Raw genomic sequence first — 8,549 nt, 5'->3', positions numbered from 1 at the left:
ACTGTTCAGTGTTTCTAGGAACTATTAGAATGTTCAGTGTTTCTAGGAACTATTAGAATGTTCAGTGTTTCTAGGAACTATTAGAATGTTCAGTGATTATTGGTCACATACACATGGTTAGCAGATGTTAATGCGAGTGTAGAGAAATGCTTGTGCTTCTAGTTCCGACCGTGCAGTAATATCTAACAAGTAATCTAACAATTCCCCAACAACTACCTTATACACACAAATCTAAATGGGTGAATGAGAATATGTACATGTAAGTATATAGATGAGCGATGGCCGAGCGGCATTGGCAAGATGTAATAGATGGTATAAAATACAGTATATACATATGAGATGAGTAATGTAAGCTATGTAAACATCATTAAAGTGGCATAGTTTAAAGTGACTAGTGATACATTTATTACATCCAATTTTTAATTATTAAAGTGGCTAGAGATTAAGTCAGTATGTTGGCAGCAGCCACTCAATGTTAGTGATGGCTGTTTAACAGTCTGATGGCCTTTAGATAGAAGCTGTTTTTCAGTCTCTCTGTCCCAGCTTTGATGCACCTGTACTGACCTCGCCTTCTGGATGATAGCGGGGTGAACAGGCAGTGTCTCGGGTGGTTGTTGTCCTTGATGATCTTTATGGCCTTCCTGTGGCATCGGGTGGTGTAGGTGTCCTGGAGGGCAGGTAGTTTTCCCCCGGTGATGCGTTGTGCAGACCTCACTACCCTCTGGAGAGCCTTACGGTTGTGGGTGGAGCAGTTGCCATACCAGGTGGTGATACAGCCCGACAGGAAGCTCTCGATTGTGCATCTATAAAAGTTTGTGATTGTCTTTGGTGACAAGCCAAATTACTTCAGCCTCCTGAGGTTGAAGAGGCGCTGTTGCGCCTTCTTCGCCACACTGTTTGGGGGGTGGAACATTTTCAGTTTGTCTGTGATGTGTACGCCGAGGAACTTTAAACTTTCCACCTTCTCCACTACTGTCCCGTCGATGTGGATAGGAGGGTGCTCCCTCTGCTGTTTCCCGAAGTCCATGATCATCTCCTTTGTTTTGTTGATGTTGAGTGAGAGGTTGTTTTCCTGACACCACACTCCGAGAGCCCTCACCTCCTCCCTGTAGGCTGTCTAGTTGTTGTTGGTGATCAAGCCCACTACTGTTGTGCCGTCTGCAAACTTGATGATTGAGTTGGAGGCGTGCATGGCCACACAGTCGTGGGTGAACAGGGAGTACAGGATGGGGCTAAACACGCACCCTTGTGGGGCCCCAGTGTTGAGGGTCAGCAAAGTGAAGATGTTGTTTCCTACCTTCACCACCTGGGGGCGGCCCATCAGAAAATCCAGGACCCAATTGCACAGGGCAGGGTTGGGACCCAGGGCCTCCAGCTTGATGATGAGTTTGGAGGGTACTATGGTGTTGAATGCTGAGCCGTAGTCAATGAACAGCATTCTTACATAGGTATTCCTTTTGTCCAGATGGGAYAGGRCATGAGTCACCTTGCCTGAAACCTGAGGACTGATTCATACTATAGGGCCAAACTGAACCAAGCTGAACTGGGCTGGCCTGGTTACGCATCCACCATAGTCGCTGGAACCATTCTGGAAAGAAGATATCTGAGCCAGCATGGCACGTGTCAGGTTGGCCAATTGTATGAATCGGGTCTCAGACTGGCATTTGCTCCCCCAGCTAAAGCCTAGACTTTGGCACAGCGGGTTACCACAATCTTGTGGCACACAGATGACTTGGGTTCATACCCAGAGTTACACTTTCAGTACCATCAGTATAGGGAAAGGGGATACCTAGTCAGTTGCACAACTGAATGCGTTCAACTGAAATGTGTCTTTCTCATTTAACACAGCCCTCTGAAACAGAGAGCTGCGGGGGTACTGCCTTAATCGACATCGTCCACGTCATCGGCGCCCATATGTGGCCAAGGAAGCCTTTTGAGTGCACAGTGCAATTTGAAATGTTCCAACAGCCCACCCCCCTCCTCCCTCATCCCACTCTCTCCTTCTCTCTCTGCCTCTCCCTCGCTTTCTCAGAATCACATAGTCTCAACTGCCGCCACTGGCTGTTTACAGACGGATATTCAGCAACAGAACAGTCTGTCTTGACTCAGGTTATAGTAGTAGTCTATCTCAGATAGTGACATACTCAGAGAGAGTATGGTTGGTAAAGAACTGTATTAGGTCATTATATGACCGTCTGTCTGTCCATGATATGATAGAGAGAGATGAGAGAGAGAAAAACAGAGAGAGAGTGAGTGACTGAAGACAGACAGAGGTAGGCATACACAGACAGGCAGACAGATACAGACGGACAGACAGACAGACAAGCAGGCGGACAGACAGACAGGCCACCGTACCCAGGACCAGTTGGGACTGGCGTTGTTGCAGACTTTTTCCAGATGTTCCTCTGGGGTCATGATTCCATGACACGGCTTGATCCCCACTCAGGTATACGATCCAAAAGGTGTGTTTCTGTGTTAAACTGGGTGATCCGACTGAAGTGTGTTTTAGATACTTGGTGATCCGACAGACAAGTGTGTTCAGACGTTAGTTAAATAAAGGTTAAATAAAATAAAAAACAGTTGAAGCACGTAGTGATCCCAGCGATTCTGTGTAAGACTGTAATACTCTGTTCGTTCTCACTTGTCAAACTGTCTATATAGTGTTTCTGGAGATGTTGTGGGACTCATTTTACCCAGCGTGTTCTGAGAACCGCGTTCCAAAGATAAACGTTAGAGGACCCACCAGATCTGATCCCAGCTCCTTTAAAAGGCTAGGACAGCACACACACACACACACACGCACACACACACACACACACACAGCACACACACACACACACACACACACACACACACACACACACACACACACACACACACACACACACACACACACACACACACACACACACACACACAACACAACACACCACACACGGCCCGTCATGAGTGAGACATCTATTGGGGCAGTAACTCCTGGAACTGGTTTGCTACCTGACTCTCAGCTCTCTCAGTGACATCATCAGAGCCACTAGGGAGAGAGACCCCTAAGTTCTGCCCTCTGCTCTACACCCCCTCCTATATCCTACAAGCTCTCACAATCTCACGCCACAATTAGACGCTCATCCATGTTTCTCAAATGTCAATCGGTTAGGGTTAAGTTTAGGCATTAACTCTGTAATACTAAGGTTAGGCATGAACTAAGAATGGTTAAGGTTTGGGATCGGCTTACAATAAAAATCTAAAAAATTACTTTCTATCGCTGGATTTGAACATGCAACTTTTTGCACCAGAGGCAGATGTTTAAATCTGAAACCTACTTAAAGGTAACAGCGATAACTGTTGCCACTATTGGCTGGTTTCCATGTCATCTCCCAACATCTTCTGGCTTGGATGGACGTCTAATATGATCTTGTATCACAGGTGACCTGGCTGCTCAATGCCTGCTCTATACCCCCTGGATCAAAGGCTGCTAGACAGGTAGGTCAGCTCAACATGTCCCTCCAGCCCAGGATACACAGCTCAATTGAATGGCCATAGATGTCCCTGTCTGCCCCCTTGGAACCCCCCCCCCTTCCCCCCGCCCTAGCTAGTACAGAACTGCACCATGTCTCACCACTATCTACTGCAAGGGTACACTACTGTATAGCTACAGTAGGACACAAGACTCTTACATAATGACAGATTCTCTTAGTGATTCGCTAAGAGGAAAAACTTAACTCAGGTGTGGACACTGTTGCTCATAGGAGCTAGCCAACAAGACAACTACAGTAACACAATCTCTTCAAACTGAAGTTGGAAAGACTGGAAATTAGCTGTGTTTCGTTTGACCTTTTATCAATTTATATATTTTTGTACATATATATATATTCATAAAAATTATGCCAATTGATTCATGATTTTGACGTGCTGAGAAACTCTGCCTGCCTGTCTGTCTCGTCCCGACTCCCAACACGTTCATTACTATGGGACAGCAGGAGATCAAATTTGAATATTGAAACAATGTTGCAAATGTCGGAGAGACAGACAGCAAGGTTTATACAAATCTCTGCTGTTGAAAACTAAATGTTAATCTAAAAGAAATGTAAGATAATGTCTATATGCTTTTTGTACTGAAAATAAAGTTCATAATTTGCTTGGCTGGGTTGATGAGACAATGGATTGCGCAGTCAGATGGAACAGAGTAAAAAGCCATTTTAAAGTCATAGATGTAGCCAGTGGCAATTTGTGGAATAGACACCGGCTGGAATGCGGTTTTAACCTATCAGCATTCAGGATTAGACCCCACCCGTTGTATAATACTGTATAACTACAGTAGGCCACAAGACTCTTACATAATGACAGGTTCTCTTAGTGATTCGCTAAGAGGAAAACGTAGGTGTAAGGTAACACTGTTAGGTGTCAGTAAGGCACATTTCAATTGGACTTGATTTATTGTTCTCATCTGTCCTCAACTTGAGCCCAGTGGCAATAGCTTCCATTGCCTGTCAGTTTAAATGTCTAGTGTGTGCTGCCCTCTGCTGGCCACAGATAGTGTCGAGTCTCCTATGTGTCGCAAAAAGAATACGAAGGGGGGGGGGAATAAAGAGGGAGACACCACCCCCTAGTGGTGGGAAACGAGAGTTGCAGTGAGAGATGTGTGAAGTGCAGTGAGTCAATGTTTAGAGCAGGGTTTTATGACTCCAGCACCTGGACAGAAAATGGGTGCATAGGCTTTTGTTCCAGCCCTGCATCAACTATTCCTGGTCCAGACTACAGCCTGTATTTAGTTGATTATTTGAAACAGGTGTGTTAGTGCTGGGCTGGAATGAAAGCCTGCACTCCGAGTGGCTCTCTAGGACCTGATGGTAAAAAACATAATTCAGAAGAGCACCAACCTGGACGGATGTACAACATAACCAACAGCAGATACTGTAAAATAGATTGAGACTGTTTTCAGAATATGTACATTTATACATTGTAAAACATACAGTACACAGGCCATTGTGTCTATAGAACATGACAACATCAATTCAAGTTTCTCAACATATTGATAATCAAGAGACCACAAACACGGAGCGTCAGAAATGAGAGCCACATACACATAAGAGTCCTCACGTAACACCTCTTAAAGAACACTGGTGTGAAATCACTACAGAGAACATCTTCTTTTACATAGATAAGTACTTTTTACATGACACAAAACTGTCAAAATATATGCAAAATATTTAATCATTGTATATCACAAAAAATATCTTTAAAAAATCGATACCTCATTAACTACAATAAGAATGGTGGCATGTACTGTGGAATGATGACGTGTAACAAATCACAACAGAGAGGTGGAGGGCTGATTGGAGTATTGTAGTATTGTAGTAAATACCACAGCAATGCTACAGTAAACAGAGCCATACCAGTCGCAGACTCATAGCTATATTCACTAGCAGCTACTCTCTGCATGGGTTATTGGCTTGATCCACCAGAAGAGTACAGACAGTTTTTGGCTTTCTGTTTTGAACCTACAGCAGGGTTCAAGATGAGGGGTACGGCTTGAGATTCATGGGTTTGGGAGTAGGGGGGTTCATATATGTTTCCCTGTGAGGAAGAAGAGGGGCCGGTCCTCTTTAGCGTTGGCTGTCTGGAACTCGTCACTCAGCCGGAACCTCCACTCGTCCTCGAGCTCCAGCCTCACCACTGTCTGTCTCAGAGAGCTACGGTCAGCACATATCACACACAGAACCGCCCCTGTAGGAGGGAACAGAGAATACCGTTGAAGAAGTGATGACTTCTCTGTGTGTAGTCTGCCTGCATGGGTCTGTGTACGTTTACCTTTGAGGAAGTGAAAGTTCTTTAGGAATCCTGGCGTGACGAAGGAATCCCAGAAGCAGAGCAGCAGGCCGCTGAACAGCAGCCCTGTAGTACAGATGTTGATGGAGCGAGGTCTGGAACTCACAAAACACACCGTCACCTGGAGAGAGAGAGAGAGAGAGGGGGGAGGAAAGGATAGAGGGAAGGAAGGAGAAATGGAGGGAAAGAGAGATGCCCAATGACTGATCTGACATCAAAAAACATCACATATGTATGTGTGGTGTGTGTGTGTGTGTGTGTGTGTGTGTGTGTGTGTGGGTGTGTGTGTGTGTGTGGTGTTGTGTGTGTGTGTGTGTGTGTGTGTGTGTGTGTGTGGTACCTCCGGCCCCAGGTTGAGGTAGCAGGCTACAGACAGTATGGGGTGTGTGTAGTTGCATGTGCTAAGGGGGAACAGGCTAGAGTGTTGCAGGTATTTCTCCAGCAGTAGCTGTGCAGGCGTGGCCAGGAATGGATGCTGCTGTCCGGGGCACAGATATACTGAGACGGCTGGACCGAGGTGGGGACGTCAGTCATCTGAAACCACACATTATATCAACATTACAATGGTCCTAGCATGAACGTTACAACAACATTACAACTGAGACATCACCTTACAGAGGGATATGAATAGATCCCTGCGGAACACCACATTTGATTTGAAGAAGATGTTGTGAGTGTGTGTTGGGTGGTGGTGTGTGTGTTGTGTGTGTGTGTGTGTGTGTTGTGTGTGTGTGTGTGTTGTGTGTGTGTGGTGGTGTGTGTGTTGTGTGTGTGGTTGGTGTGTGTGTGTGTGTGTGGTTGTGTGTGTGTGGTGTGTGGTGGTGTGTGGGTGTGTGTAAGACTGTACCTTGTTCTTGATGATGAAGGTGTGGTATCCTCCAATAGAGATCTGTTTCTTCATCACACTGAAGTTGTTGAAACGACAGATGAGCAGACCAGCACTGTGGACTCGCAGGGTGAAGTCCACATCATCACACGTAAACCTGAGGAGGAAGAGGAGGAGAGGGGGAAGAGAGGAAGAGAGGAGAGAGGGAGAAGAAGAGCGAAGGGAAAGAGAAGAGGCAGAGAGAAAGAGTGAGGGATGGTTCACATAGAAACCATGTCAACCTGCCACCACACTCTTCTTCTAAAACAAATGACTTTTCTAAAGTCAAGAGTCTGTCCTCTCTAATCCATTCTGGTTGTACAGGACTATTCTAGCATATTATTCAATTCTATTCTACTGTCTCACCTGTTCTGGTTGAACTGGATGCCCTGGGTCAGGTCCACGTTTAGAAGCAGGAAGTCGTGGAGGTGTCCTCTGGAGAAAGGCTCTCTGTGACGAGCTCCTCCCCCTGACCCCTGACCCTGACCTGGGGAGTGACTGCTCCACTTCCTGATCCCACAGAGGCCAAACTGTGTGAGGTCAGGACACGCCTCCATGTGCTGCAGCACCTGCTTCAGAGACACACTCCTCTCTACAGGGCCTGAGGTACTGGAAGAGAGAAAGAGAGGATTACAGAGCTTAGCAAGGACAACAACGAATTGTGTTGTTGTGTGTGTAGCTGAGAATCATTCCTTGTCGTGTGTATGTGTGTGTGTGTGTGAGTGTGACTGTATACCTGTGTGAGTCCAGGTCCACAGCGTTCCACATGACGCAGGAGTCGTCAGAGAGGATGATGAAGGGCCAGACGTCGGCTGGCGGCCCTCCTCCCTCCACCCTGCGGCTGCGTTCCAGCTCCAGGTTGTTATAGGACAGCTCCTTGATCAGGAAGTGGGCCGCACCTGGGGGAGGGGACAGGGGTCAGAGAGGGAGACATTGTCTCTGTATCTCATAATGAATGTTAGTTAGTTTGTTTGTGTGGGGGGAGAGGGTGAGAGATAGATGAAGGGAGAGGGAGTGAGAGAGAGAGTGAGAGAGAGAGTGAGTTATTGAGAAAGAGAGTGGAGCTGGAGGTGGTTATAGCGTACCGAGCCCGGCTCCATTGAAGATGGTGGGCAGCACCAGCATAATGTGGTTGGGCCAGTACTTCTTATAGACAGCCATCTCATACTCCTTGATGACCAGGATGTGGAGGTGGGCCGCCCCATCCATGGCGTGGTACAGGTTGAACAGGCCATGCTCATGACGACCTGTTGTTGGGGTGAAGATGGGACTCTTGATACAGTCTGGGTTCTGATAGGGGAACGAGAAACATATACACGTTTAAGTGGGTTCCGCTAAGATTTGATCTTCTCAGGGTTTCTATACTATGTATTATGTTGACTGTATATGTTAGTGGAGGTTTCAGATGTGGAAGTATTATAGGAAATAAATAAATAAATAAATAAATGAATAAAAAGTAGGAGAGGAAAAATAGGCTCTTGGGAGCTCCCTGGTGGTGAGATTATGCAGTGCATCCTCACTTCACTGATTGTGGGTTTGAGGAAGGGGTTAGTAGTGTACTGCTATGGTTCGATTCTCTACTCTTCTCCTTGACATGTGTACCTGCTCAATCCCCCTAGCAGATTTAAAGGCACTGGATTGCTGTAATGAGTTAGCACCCTATTTCTTAAACCAATCCATTTATTTCACATCCATAAAGGGGAGTGAATGAGTACACACCTCAGGAAGAAGGGTAGAGAATGGGTATTACGGTTAGTATTAAGGGTAAGGGGCTTAGTTAGATTACCCAATCGGAGGCGAGGGGCAGTCTCATGCTCTCTAGTTGGCCTCCTGGTTGGCTGAAGCTGAAGTGGTGTTG

The 8,549-nt window shown here is 46.3% G+C and overlaps 2 pseudogenes; both read right to left on the bottom strand.

Annotated features, from left to right (window-relative positions):
• Positions 1-2,415, bottom strand: part of LOC111969048 (phosphatidate phosphatase LPIN1-like) — a 43,237-nt pseudogene extending 40,822 nt beyond the window's left edge.
• Positions 2,416-4,930: 2,515 nt separating this feature from the next.
• The window catches only part of LOC111969047 (protein GREB1-like), a 26,796-nt pseudogene continuing 23,177 nt past the window's right edge, over positions 4,931-8,549 (bottom strand).

Source organism: Salvelinus sp. IW2-2015, linkage group LG9 (genome assembly GCF_002910315.2).
Source record: "Salvelinus sp. IW2-2015 linkage group LG9, ASM291031v2, whole genome shotgun sequence".
NCBI lineage: Eukaryota > Metazoa > Chordata > Actinopteri > Salmoniformes > Salmonidae > Salvelinus > Salvelinus sp. IW2-2015.
The sequence above is the reverse complement of the archived record's forward strand: the minus strand, read 5'-3'. Positions and strand labels throughout refer to the sequence as shown.